At 46.7% G+C, this 12,310-nt stretch overlaps 1 protein-coding gene across 1 annotated transcript in view; it reads left to right on the top strand.

Moving 5' to 3' along the window:
* The window catches only part of TRMT12 (tRNA methyltransferase 12 homolog), an 824,050-nt gene that overhangs the window by 5,414 nt on the left and 806,326 nt on the right, over window positions 1-12,310 (top strand). The window lies entirely within an intron of this gene.

Below are 12,310 nucleotides of genomic sequence, written 5' to 3'. Positions count from 1 at the left end.
GTTGCTGAGAGGCCATGATAAGTTTGACTGACTGTAAGTCAGGCTATTAGTATGGCTGGGGGACTGGGCCGTTATACCACCTGGAACTGAAGGAGTTGTCAATATACAAGCAATGGCTGTTAATAAAGTGAGGGAGAGCAAAGGGCTGCTTGATCTGTGCATTTTAGGGATTGTTACCTTAAGGTTCTAATCCAAAGGCCACGCTAAATAGGAAGTACTGTAGCTTAGTTTTAGGTTATGCAGTAAAGTGATTCAAATTACACAAAATGGGCTAAATCCAAATGACTCAAAATAGGCTGATTCCCTTTCACATAACGTATTGTAGTTTGACAGAAAAATAGGCTAATTCAGAATTGCGTGGGAGATACTAACTCAAATTAATACCGGATAAGCTAGAACACGTTTTCATGGCGTGTGTTAATACAGACTACAAAGGGCTAGTTCAACTCACACAGTGGCTGGTGTAGGTCTGAGGCAATACGTGTGCCCAAATGTGGCATAAGCAGTATGACAATAATGCAATTAAATGAACACAATAAGTGGGCATCAACAACAGTGAGGGGTGCATGCTATCTCAAATGAAAATTAATATATATGGAAGTTTACCATGGGGCAGGCATGTAATGCAATGCAATACAGTTGACTTGGCTGGTAGGCAAATATGTACATGAATCACAATATATATGATACAATGCAAATCAGCTTTAAAGAACAAGGAGCAAAAACACAATTGCCAGCTAAGCTTCATAAAATAATGCAATGAGAAGACGTCATTAATAATGTGTCCATTCATATATTGCACACCACAAAATTCTCTTGGTTTAAACAGGAAAACCTGGCATCCAGGATGGGGAAAACAAATGTATAAACACATTATTTTGCTTGACCTGTTTCTATAATGTGTGTATATATATATATATTGTCAGGTGAGTTTATTATGAGATTCGTGCACTTTTCAAGGCATCGCTAGACAAATAATTATTTACCCTTTTGATTACCAATCCTTAAAAATACTGATATGAAGTATACCTTGGAAGATATGCGGTCAAGTTCTCACATCTCCCCGGGACAGAATCCTGGTGTTGCTACAATCCAGGCAAATCGTGCAATCTCATTGTGCCTGATCTACCAACATTGGGAGCCTATAAAAGCAATTCAGTTTTCAACTTTTGTTATGCACTCTCAAGAGTCATTAAACTCTAGATAATGATAATTATTGGTTATGTAAATAGTGCTTCGCCAAACCACTATAGGTAGAACATATTCACATACAATAATCACCCAACTAAAGTTTTTTTTATTTTTTTTATTAAAATATTTTATTGATTTTATATTTTAGAAAAACAAACACACAACACAATACAACTGTTAATTATTTACAGAAAAACAAAAGAAAATACGAGAAAAGAAAAAAAAAAAAAGAAAAAACTCCCCCCACCCCCCATCAAGCCAGAGCCGGCTCCCTTGTATCCTCAGTCGGGGCACCGTCAGGAGAAACATTGTCCGTAGGCACATCTTCCGAATTCTCAGATTCGTCTAAGCCCTGTTGTGGGTTGGTCATAGAGGCCACCAATTGTTGCCAGGCCAGCAAGGGCCCTATCTCCTCCTCGCCCCCTCTAGTGACCGCTTCAAACCATACCACGGATTCAGCCTCCGCCCACCTCATAAGGTCCGCCCACCATAGTTCCACTCTCGGCCTGCTAGCCGATTTCCAGTTCATGGCAATCCTGCGTTTGGCCAGAACATATGCCAGGTCCCTCAGCTTGCTCAGGTGCCTAAAGTGTCTGGGCCTGGGGAAGATCCCAAGCATACACGACCAGGCAGATCCCACGTCCAACACCACTCCCCCACTTGCGAGCTTCATCTTGACCTCCTCCCAAAATCTATGCACTTCCGGGCAGGCCCAAAACATATGTAGCAACCCAGCTTCCACCTCCCCACACCTGGGGCATTTTTGAGTGATCGAGCCTCCGAACCGTGCGATCTTCTGGGGAGTTAGGTAGGCCCTGTGAGTAATGTAGAACTGGAGTTGTTGGAGCCGTGCATTTCGGGACACCTTTTTATGATATCCCAGGACCCTCTTCCACTGACCCTCCGTCATGAGTCCACCCATCTCCTCCTCCCATTCATGCCTCAGTTGGGGCAACTCTTTCCCAGCCTTCGTTCTGAGGAGTTCGTATATCCGTGATATTTCATGCCCACCCTCTGAGACATCATACATAGTTTCAAGGGTGGCATCAGGATCATCTGCCAGTGCCGTCTCCGGCCATCTCTTTCTTACTCGTTTTACTAGCCTGGCATAGGTGATGTACTGGCCTCTGTGCACCCCGTCTCATCCTGCAACTTTTGAAAGTCCAGCGCCTCCCCCTCCCTCCATATGTCCCCAAGTGTGGCCAGGCCCACCGGCTCCCAGTGCCTACGGACAGAGTGAAACAGTTGGGTGTTGTTTTCGCACAGGGCCACCAGCGGGACCTGCCAAGATAGTGGTTCTGACTCCCCCATCAATTTCCATGTTCTGTGCCAGACCTCCCATCCCAACCTCAATAGCCGCCCTCTTCCCGTCAGTTTATTCCTTTGTAGCCACACCACCTCTCTCAGAAAGTATGGGGCCGCATCCTCACGCAGCAACCTAGATTCCGCCGAATCTTCATCAGACAACCACCTGGCCACATACAACAGTTGTCCCGCCAGATAATATAGTTCGAAGTTGGGCAAGCCTATACCCCCCTTCTCGTACGGGTTCTGGAGCTTCCACAGGGCCACCCTATTCCTGGAGTTACCTCACACGAAGCCCCTACACATACTATGAAGTCGTACAAATAGGCTCTTAGGGATCAAATACGGGACGTTCACGAAGAAATGCAGGAGTCTGGGAAGGACCACCATTTTCAGCAAAGCCGCCCTCCCCATCATGGACAGGGGCAATCTGGACCAGAATGTCATGCTGTTCTTGACCCCCTCTATGGCTCTCTCTGTGTTATGCTTGTGTACCGCCTCAGTCCGGTGGTAAATATTTACCCCCAGGTACCTAAACGTGTCGGTCCGCCATGGTATTGGCAACACAGGCAAATCACCCAACTAAAGTTAGCACTGATTTATCGACCTTGGAAGGATGAAAAGCTGAGTTGGCCTTGCCAGTATTAGAATCTTTGACCTGCAGATCCCACACACACATCACAGAAACAAGTGCAAAATCCACTGAGCTACCTTGTTACATAATAATATACTGTCCATTCATATAGCACACAACATAAACTTTGCTTGGCATATGTGTGAAAACCTTGATTCAGGATGAGCAAAATAAACATCTCCCATTCTTTTTGCTTGACCCATTTCCATAATGTATACATAGATTGGGAGCCTATAAAAGCAATTCAGTTTGCAACTTTTCTCATTGACCACCCCATTATCCTAAACTATGATCATTATGTGTGTAAGCTTATACTGCCTGCATAAGTCAGTGCCCCACTTTGGGGAAACACCAACCAAAAGAGCCGGGACAGCCACTGCAAAGCACACTTTAAGCATTTATGTGGCCCATTTGTTGTTTGGGGGACCAAACTGGGAGTAAAGTCAGCTGTCAAGACTGCCAACTAGTGGTCTGTGGACCAAATGAAGCGACACTTCTGTTTTTGCTCCTTGAGGGGTGTCAATGATCCTATTGGCCCACACTCTTTTACCATACTATCACTGCCTGCGGCCTGCTAGCCGTTGCTGTATGTTTTAAGTAAATAATGTAGCGCCATGCAGCGCCAACTTGTTAGTATTCTCCCCCAATCAAACTGTTTTGTTAACGGATTGCGTGTGGAAATCCTGAAGAACAGTTTCAAAACAGCTAGAATGTTTCCTAATGCAAAAGCAAGAGTCCCAGTGTAAAATGTGTTAAGATTATCTCAAACAAAACAGAAGCTGTTCAATGCTATTTAAATAGCAAGGGGGGGGGGCAATTTCCTTACCATCCCTTTACAGGTATGTGTCGCAGGCGGGATCTGAACACGGGCCTCCCGTGACCTGATGAATGCACTTAACCACTACACCAATGCGGTTCTTTTAACACGGCAAGAGCTGCGGTAGGAAGTGTCCTTTTGTTTTCCTTCCTCACTGACATTTATTTTATGGGAATGGATGCCACTGGCTGGAGTCACAGCAGAAACGGCTTTGTGGCCTGTGTCTTAGAGAGAGACTGGGAAGGAAAGGGGCGGGGCAGGGCACAGGGGCCCGCTCGCCATTTGTCTGCATGGAGACCGTTAAATCTGCCTCTGGGGAGAGAAATGTGGAGTGACGGGAGAGGTTAGCAATGTGTGATGAAATGGCTACTGCCCTGCAGGAATACAAGGATGAGTAGTGGCTCCGCCCTCACACTACTACAGACCAACAGTGATCCCAATTTTTAAAGATGAAATTGCTATACTCCCAAGAGGGGATATGCATGTGATGACCGTAGCAACCCAAACAACAATAGTACACCAGTCCAAAATAAATAAATGTCTTTTTAAGGTACTATCAAAATACATATACTTAAATGCATCATGTGCAATAACTGTACTAGTGTTTGCCTGTTTGCCTGGCGTCCAGCCCTGCACTCCAACCCCCACCAGCCCAGGGGATCAGTGAAAACATGTTAAGGGACTACATACCCTACTCAATTTGTTTCTTGCCAATTTCCATCGTCACCACCAAGATTTTCCCCCTGTTAGACTTCTGTCACTGTGAATGTTGCCACTGTGTGACGTCTGTCATTTTGAACCTTCCTACTGCAATTGTTTTAACTTTAAATTTAGCTGCTTCAAGTTGTAATTTTGAATCTTGACAAGGTGCGACTTTCTTAAATTAGAAGTTTTCCGCTGTGTGACTGTCATTTTGAACTTGGCTGCTGTGAATTTTAACTTTGACTATTACCACTGCGAGATTGGGTCACTCTAAACGTTGCTGCTGTGAGTTTTATAACTTTGAATTTTCCACTGTGGGACTTTTCTCACTTTGAATTCTGTCACTGTGGGCTCTGTCTCTCTGAATTCTGCTGCTGTGAGGTTTGACACACTTTTAATTGTGCCACGGTTGGGCCTGCCACCCGGTCACTGTGAGACCTTCCCACGTTTTAGAGCACGCCACCTTGAGATTGCCACCTCTCAACTTTGCTAATTTGAACTCCAACACTCTGAACCTCCCATTATTAATTCTGGCCACTTTGAACTTTCTACTTCAAACTTTACCACTGTGAAGCTGGGGTTTGCACACCATGAGACTTTGTCATTGAGAGAAAACCACCACAGAGAGGCCTTTGCACTGTGAACCTGCTGCCTTAAAGTCAGGAAGCTAAGGCCACATTGAGCCACTCGCTACTGCAAGGCACTGTTGTTACGGGGTCTTGCGCCTATAAGGCCCGAGCACAGTGAGGACTTACCACTCAGAGAATCTGCTATTGCGAGACCTCACCATCACAAGCTTCTAACACCACAAGGTCTCTGCCACAGGAAAACCACACCAACAAAACAATCCCCTGGCTTAAGGGGATAGGTCTTGCCCCTGGGATAGGTCTTGCCCCTGGGATAGGTCTGCCCCTAGGACAGTTTGACCCCTGGAATCCGCCCTCCAGATAAGGTGCCTATCAAGCCTTTTTACGCACAGAAATCTTGTCAATACGGCCCTTTTATTCTTCCTTGTGTACCACTTACACAGGCTATTTATGGCAGCACTTCCATAAATCATGGAGCTCACTGGTGACAGCTGGCTAGCAGCAGCTTGCAAATCTACTATTTACTTTAGTAATGTATTTTTAAGCATATTGTAATCGATCTTAACATTTTTTCCTATGCCTCTTACCTTTTGTTTTCCTCACTTTTTTACACATGCGAAAACGTGTTGGGCGCGGCCATCTTGTGCTAATCTTAGCCGCTGAGGCATCGCATTAACTTCAAGGGCGCTCGCGGCAAGAATACAGATGCCCGCCCCTGAAGCTAACATCACTATTACAAAGGAAATGCTCCACCTGTTTTCATGACGTTAGTTGCTAGCCTAGCCAAACGCGCCCAGTCATCACCCACGCCATAATGTTGGTTAACGCAGAACCAGGAAGATAAACGCACACATCCTCTCATAGTGCATCAAAAATCTGATAGAACAATATTTTTAAAGAAAACATCGTTAGTCTGCAATGTAGCAAGTGATTTTATTTATCAAAGAACGCTCCCAAAACTAAGTCCACAAAATGAACGATATGTTTTTGCCATACTAGTTATAGCCAGTTAACATTGGATGCTTCAAAGTTCTGTAACTTCCTTATGATCCGTTGATTGCGCTCAACAATCGATTAATCCTAGTATTCCAATCGTTGTGTGTCCTTATGTTACACCAGCAAAACCTTCGAATGACGCTCATGGTGTTCCTTTCCTGGGAAGATATGGATTCGATGCAATTTCAATCGCAACGCTTTCGCATCAGCATCTTGCTGCTCCTTATCGCTGGTACCGCCAAAGGGCAGATCGGTCCCTGTCTGTCGTCCCACATGACGGTAATGCAATAAGCTCCGTTTAGGTGTATCTGCCATTGTTGATTGAAGAATCCATCCCACGGTAGCGGAAACTATGGCATTCGCAGAACGGTACAATATATCTGTGTAGATAACTGAATAAAAATATAGTTGAGTAGCTGTTCTTTATTCGAATGTACCCATTTACCCTATAATTTGGCACAGGATGAAACCTAATCATGAACACACACCACACATAATGAACACACAAATGACAACATGGGGAAGTATTTGCGACCATGATATGCATGAAAGGTTAGCGCTGTGAAGCAGATATAGCTCCGAATGGGATGGAGAACCTGACGGATATTCGGAACCACAGACAGATGCCATTATAACGGAACTGGGAATATTACTGATCAAAAAGCGAACCAAGTTCCGTTGGAAAATGTTTAGCCCCCGGCACTTCCACCCTACACCTACTTTATGGTGCACAATAATGCAACGTTGATGGCACACTCGGATATTCCTCAGGCCAAAGTGGTTTAGATATCTCTAGCCTGTATACAGGTTGTGGTTGCGCGTTGCCAATGACTAATCATCACAATATGCTGCAGCTAACAACCCGTAACAATGTCAGTAAGCAATACCGCCCAAAAAATCAAACCTCTATTCACTCCTCTTTAACCCTTTAACTGCCATGGGTATTTTCCCCAGTGCCAAGGCCTTTTTTGGTGATTTGGGTATGTGGCCATTCAAAGCCTTGTAACTTTTTTGTTACAAGAGATAGGAAATTTGGCTCCTTTTTTTTTTCCCACATGTATGCGGTCGTAACGCCACCCAGCAATCCTAGGTTGCTGTAGGGGGGCTGAGAGAAAATAACCAAAAACGGCGAAAATCTTGTGTTTTTTCAAAAAATGCGAATAAAATGATGTACCTGTGGTTTTTTCTTTGTGAGAGCTAGGAACAAACGGTTTGCTGTGCTGAATTCCCCAATTTCCAGTCTTGCAAGAACAGGTTGAGTGGAAACGAAAAAAAAATATTTTGATGTGGTTATCAACTGTTTTGTGAGAGGTAGGCGATTTTGGCTATTTTTGCCAATTGGACATGCATGGACAGAATGGAAGAAAAGTGTAGGAAATCCGAATTGGAGGACAGAAAGGCATATATTTCTGAAAAGTAGACACAATTCTAAGTTAAGGAAGGGGTGATTTGCGCAGGTCAGGTAAAAACTAGGATGGGGAAAATGCCAAAATGTTGGGGGGAAAAGCGGGAAAATGACCGAAAAAAAGGTATGTGTTAGACATGGTTGGCTTGGTACGGCAATGGCTTCTATGAATTTTGAGAAAAGCAATGCTCCGCTACATTCCCCCGACTCTTGCAGTTAGGGAAGCACACATTTTTTGTAGTGTTTTACAAAACGAGCAATACCACAAGCCAAACACTGAGCCATGGTATACAGGAGTTTTATGCTCACGGCCTGAACAGACGCACTTAGCATGTGTAAATCGGGAAAACCAATGTGGTGAGGAACGGTAAGCATGCATTTTTTGAAAGAGCACAGGCACACCTTTTCAAGGGTAGGTGACTTTTGCAGATTACAAAAGTGTACGCTGCCTAAAGCAGCGACTAAACGTAGGTCACATTTGGGAAATGAAAGGTTTGAGTGACAAAGTGCACCACCAAATGCGTCAAAACGTTATGAAAAATACACAAACACAACAAATGTTATACCTTCCTGCGTTCCCACAGGTGTCCCGATGAAAACAGTACCTAACATGTATAGGTGCACCTACCTGGGTGCCAAGGGGAAAGCCTAAAACACAAGTAACCCCAAGTCTGTTTTGACACCTGAATTTCACACTTTCTCCAGACAAGCACAACATACAGATATGGGCCTCGGGTGTACAAGCCACCAAGGAAAACGGGGAACCCCATGCATTTCTGAAAAGAGGACACCCGTGGGAATACGCAGAGGTATGATTTGCGCAATCGGCCCAGAATTTCCTACCCAGAAGCCCCGCCAAGTCCGAAATGTGCTGAAAAAACCCACATTTTTCACTTTGTCGGGGGTTCTGGCTAAAATATTCTGGACCGCTTCGTGCAAGTTGGACCTCTGTGGATTCCTACTGGTGCCCTCTTTTCAGAAATGCAGGGGGTTCCCAGTTTTTCTTGGTGGCACCCTATGCCCAAATCTGTAGGTTATCTCCCCAAACCCTTTTGTGGTGATCAGTGGTTTAGCCTTTTCCCTTTGCGGCTAGATTGGTGAACCCACACATGTGAGGTACCCTTTTCGTTGGGACACCTGTGGGAATGTGGGAAGGTATGACATCTGTTGTTGGCAGCGTGTTTCGGTGGTTGAGCAGAGTGAAATGTCTGGAAATTGTGTTTTTTACCCCAAATGTGGAATTTGCTTGGGATTCTGGGTAGTAGATTCTGGGCTGATTTGCGTAAGTCAGACCTCTGTGGATTCCCACGGGTGTCCTCTTTTGGGAAATGCATGGGGTTGCCTGTTTTCCTTGCTGGCTTCAACACCCTAGGCCCAAATCTGTAGGTTGCCCACATGAACAAAATGGGCTGCGCCGAAAGGCTTGGGGTTACCAGCGGGTTACCCTTTTCGTTGTGCGCCCCCAGTAGGTGCACCCACACATGTGATGTACCGTTTTTCGTCAGGACACCTGTGAGAACGCGAGAAGGTATGACATCTGTTGTTGGTGATGTGTTTCGGTGAGTGGACACAGGGAAATGTCTCTGAAATTTGCTTGAAATGAAGAAAATTCGTAGACATTTCGCTCTGGCCACCCACCGAAACATACCGCCAACAACACATAGCCTACCTTCCCGCGTCCCCACACGTGTCCCGATGAAAACGGTACCTCACATGTGTGGGTGCACCTACCGGGGGCGCAAAAGGAAAAAGGTAACCCACTGGTAACCTCAAGCCTTTCGCCACTGCCCATTTTGTTCATGGGGGCAACCTACAAATTTGGGACTAGGGTGTCGAAGCCAGCATGGAAAACAGGGAAATGCCATACATTTCCCAAAAGAGGACACCCGTGGGAATCCACAGAGGTCTGATTTACGCAAATCGGCCCAGAATTTATTACTCAGAACCCCCGGCAAAGACCCACATGGGAGAAGGGTGCCCAAGGCCAGTGATATTGCCGCCGACTTTGCTGGAGCCCTGGCTGCCCTGCGTTACAGCTTCTCCCCACCAAGGTGTCTCGGCAGTGTGCCAATACCTTCCCGAAGGGAAAAGCTGTAATGCAGCCCAGCGCAACTCCAGGACAGTTGGAGGTGATCTGCCCAGATGGGCCATTCCCACCCACACTACCAACAATCCAGCCCCAGTCTCACCCACCCCACTGACAGTGGGCCCTAACCATAGAATAATAAAAAACAGTACTTGCATAACGTTGCAGCTGCTCAGGTAGAAAAAGCTGTAAACAAAACAAAAAACATATGTTACCTACGGTCACACCAGCAAAATGTAGCCCTCCCTGGGGGCAGATTAGGGGGGGGGCTGTCCTGCACTCCTCCCGGGCCTCAGGCGTCTCTTCCTAGGAGCAGATATCTGGTCCCAGGGAGGGCTGCATGACATGGCACCCACTCCATTGCGGGTGGGGGGGTCAAGTGCCCATCCCATTAGAAAATTCCCTGACCCTTTGGGGTGCCCCACAGCCCCCCTAAAAAGCGTTCCACCTTTTTTTCCTTTGGTAACCCAACCCCCCATTGGTGCAGAGAGGCACATTGATGTGCCAATCTGGCCCCGGGGTGCCCAAACCTTACTGCCCCACCCACTGGGGGACCTGTCCCATTTTTGGTGGCCCTCACCCCCCTCACCCCAAATGGGTGGCGAGGGCACCTCTTGCAGGCCTCCCTGGGCCTCCTACAAACAGCTGCCTGAGGTACACCCCCCTCCATTTGGGCTGGGGGGGGGGCGGCCCCCAAAAATGGTGGGACAGGCCCTCCAGTGGGTGGGGCAGTAAGGTTTGGGCACCCCGGGGCCTGATTTGCACACCAATGTGCCCCTCTGCGCCAAGGCAAGTTTCGTAAACAAAGAAAAAAATGGAAAAGGTACACTACACTTTAGGGCGGGCTGAGGGGCACCGTTAACCGCCAGGTAATTTTCTAATGTAATGGGGGTGGCCCTCTACCCCCCCCCCCACACCAAATGCAGGGGGGGCATCTCATTCAGCCCTCCCTGGGGGGCAGATGCCCCTTCCTAGGAGCAGATATCTGCCTCCAGGGAAGGCTACAAGGGGTGCCCCCATCTCCCCTTGGGGTGAGGGGGAGAGGGCGAGAGGGCTACTCCCCTTTTCTGTAAAATATATCCCTGGTGGCTAGTGCCCCCCGCCACCCCCTAATCCCACCCGAAATTGCCTTTTTGTCTTTTTTTTTTTTTTTTGCCCCCTTCCCTGGGGGCAGATGATCAGCCATCTGCCCCCAGGGGGGGGCCTAACCTGCAGGCCCCATCCGTTGGGGGACCTGCACACTAAATTCCTGGTGGCCCTCCCCCTCACTCCCCAATTGGATGGGGGGCCACCTCATGTACTCCTGCCTGGGGGCATAAATCTGCCATCGAGCGCTCTGCGCCGGATCCGCGGGTAGCAATGCTGTCACAAAAGGTGTCCTTGGAAAGGGGAGAATCTCCCCTTTCCAACGACACCTTCCTCGATCTGCGGCGGCTTGAAGTACAGCCGGAGATCGAGGGGGAGAAAGGTGAACACTCACCTTTTATTTTCACCGCAGCAGCTCGAAATGGCTGCTGCGGTGAAAATTACTTTCACATCGGCGTGCTTTACGCACACCGACGTGAAACTGAAGGTAATCCAGCCCCCTGGCAGTGAGGGGGGACCTCCCCCTCACATAGCCCGGGGGTTGGATTGCAGTTTTGTGCGATTCCCTGCTCTGCTTTGCAGGGATCGCACAAAACAGTGTGCTTGAAAGGACGAGGTATCTCGTCCTTGGCAACAGGGAGGAAATTCCAAGGACGAGATACCTCGTCCTTGGCACTAATGAGGTTAAACTATACACAAATAACAATTATTACTAGACTTATAAACAAACCACGAGTTACACACTAGTTTTTTTTTAAATATGGCGCAGTATAAATTTAATTCAACATAACAACGTATTGTGTCCTATATTGTCGTCAAATCGCACATTTGCACGTAGCTGAATTGTTCAATATGCATACAGCACAAATGCAGTTTTTAATCGCAAACATATTATATATAGTTGAACTTACATAATGTTAGGGAGTTCCATTCTCTGTCCGCTCCGAACAGCAGATTGCAGATATTGAAACTAAATGTTCCAGTGTCCACTTTCAATATAGTAAATGTTATAATTTTTTGCCGGTATTAGACACCTTGTGTCCTTCTAGCCTAGCGGTTGCTGTCTTTCGCTCAAGGCCAAATAACAATTGTTTTCAGTGATAGAAGCCAGAGACAAGTAGGTTTCGATTTTGTGAAAGAATGCCACAATAATAAAACAGACCGGAGAAGACTCGTCAGTGTGACTTGATTAATTTCTTCCATTCCCACAAGCATCAGCCCACGACTTGACCTTCACTCCATGGAGAGATGAGCCCAGCTAACCCACGTGGAATTCGAAATACGCCTGAAAAATAAACTAATTGTACGATGGAATCCACCAATGGAGCACGATCATGAATACTGTCTTACCGATCACTGTTGCGGGTTATGACCCGATATGTGATGTCATTACTGACGCTGTGGCCACTCGAAAGGCGATAACATTCATTCTGGAGTCTCAACGTTCTCGAACAGCAGACACCTTTTGCTGATATTTTTTGAATTCAGTACAATTAAACCT

The sequence above is a fragment of the Ambystoma mexicanum genome, chromosome 5p (genome assembly GCF_040938575.1).
Source record: "Ambystoma mexicanum isolate Mex_15411 chromosome 5p, UKY_AmexF1_1, whole genome shotgun sequence".
In the NCBI taxonomy this organism is placed as follows: domain Eukaryota; kingdom Metazoa; phylum Chordata; class Amphibia; order Caudata; family Ambystomatidae; genus Ambystoma; species Ambystoma mexicanum.
This window is presented reverse-complemented; position numbering and strand designations above follow the sequence as displayed.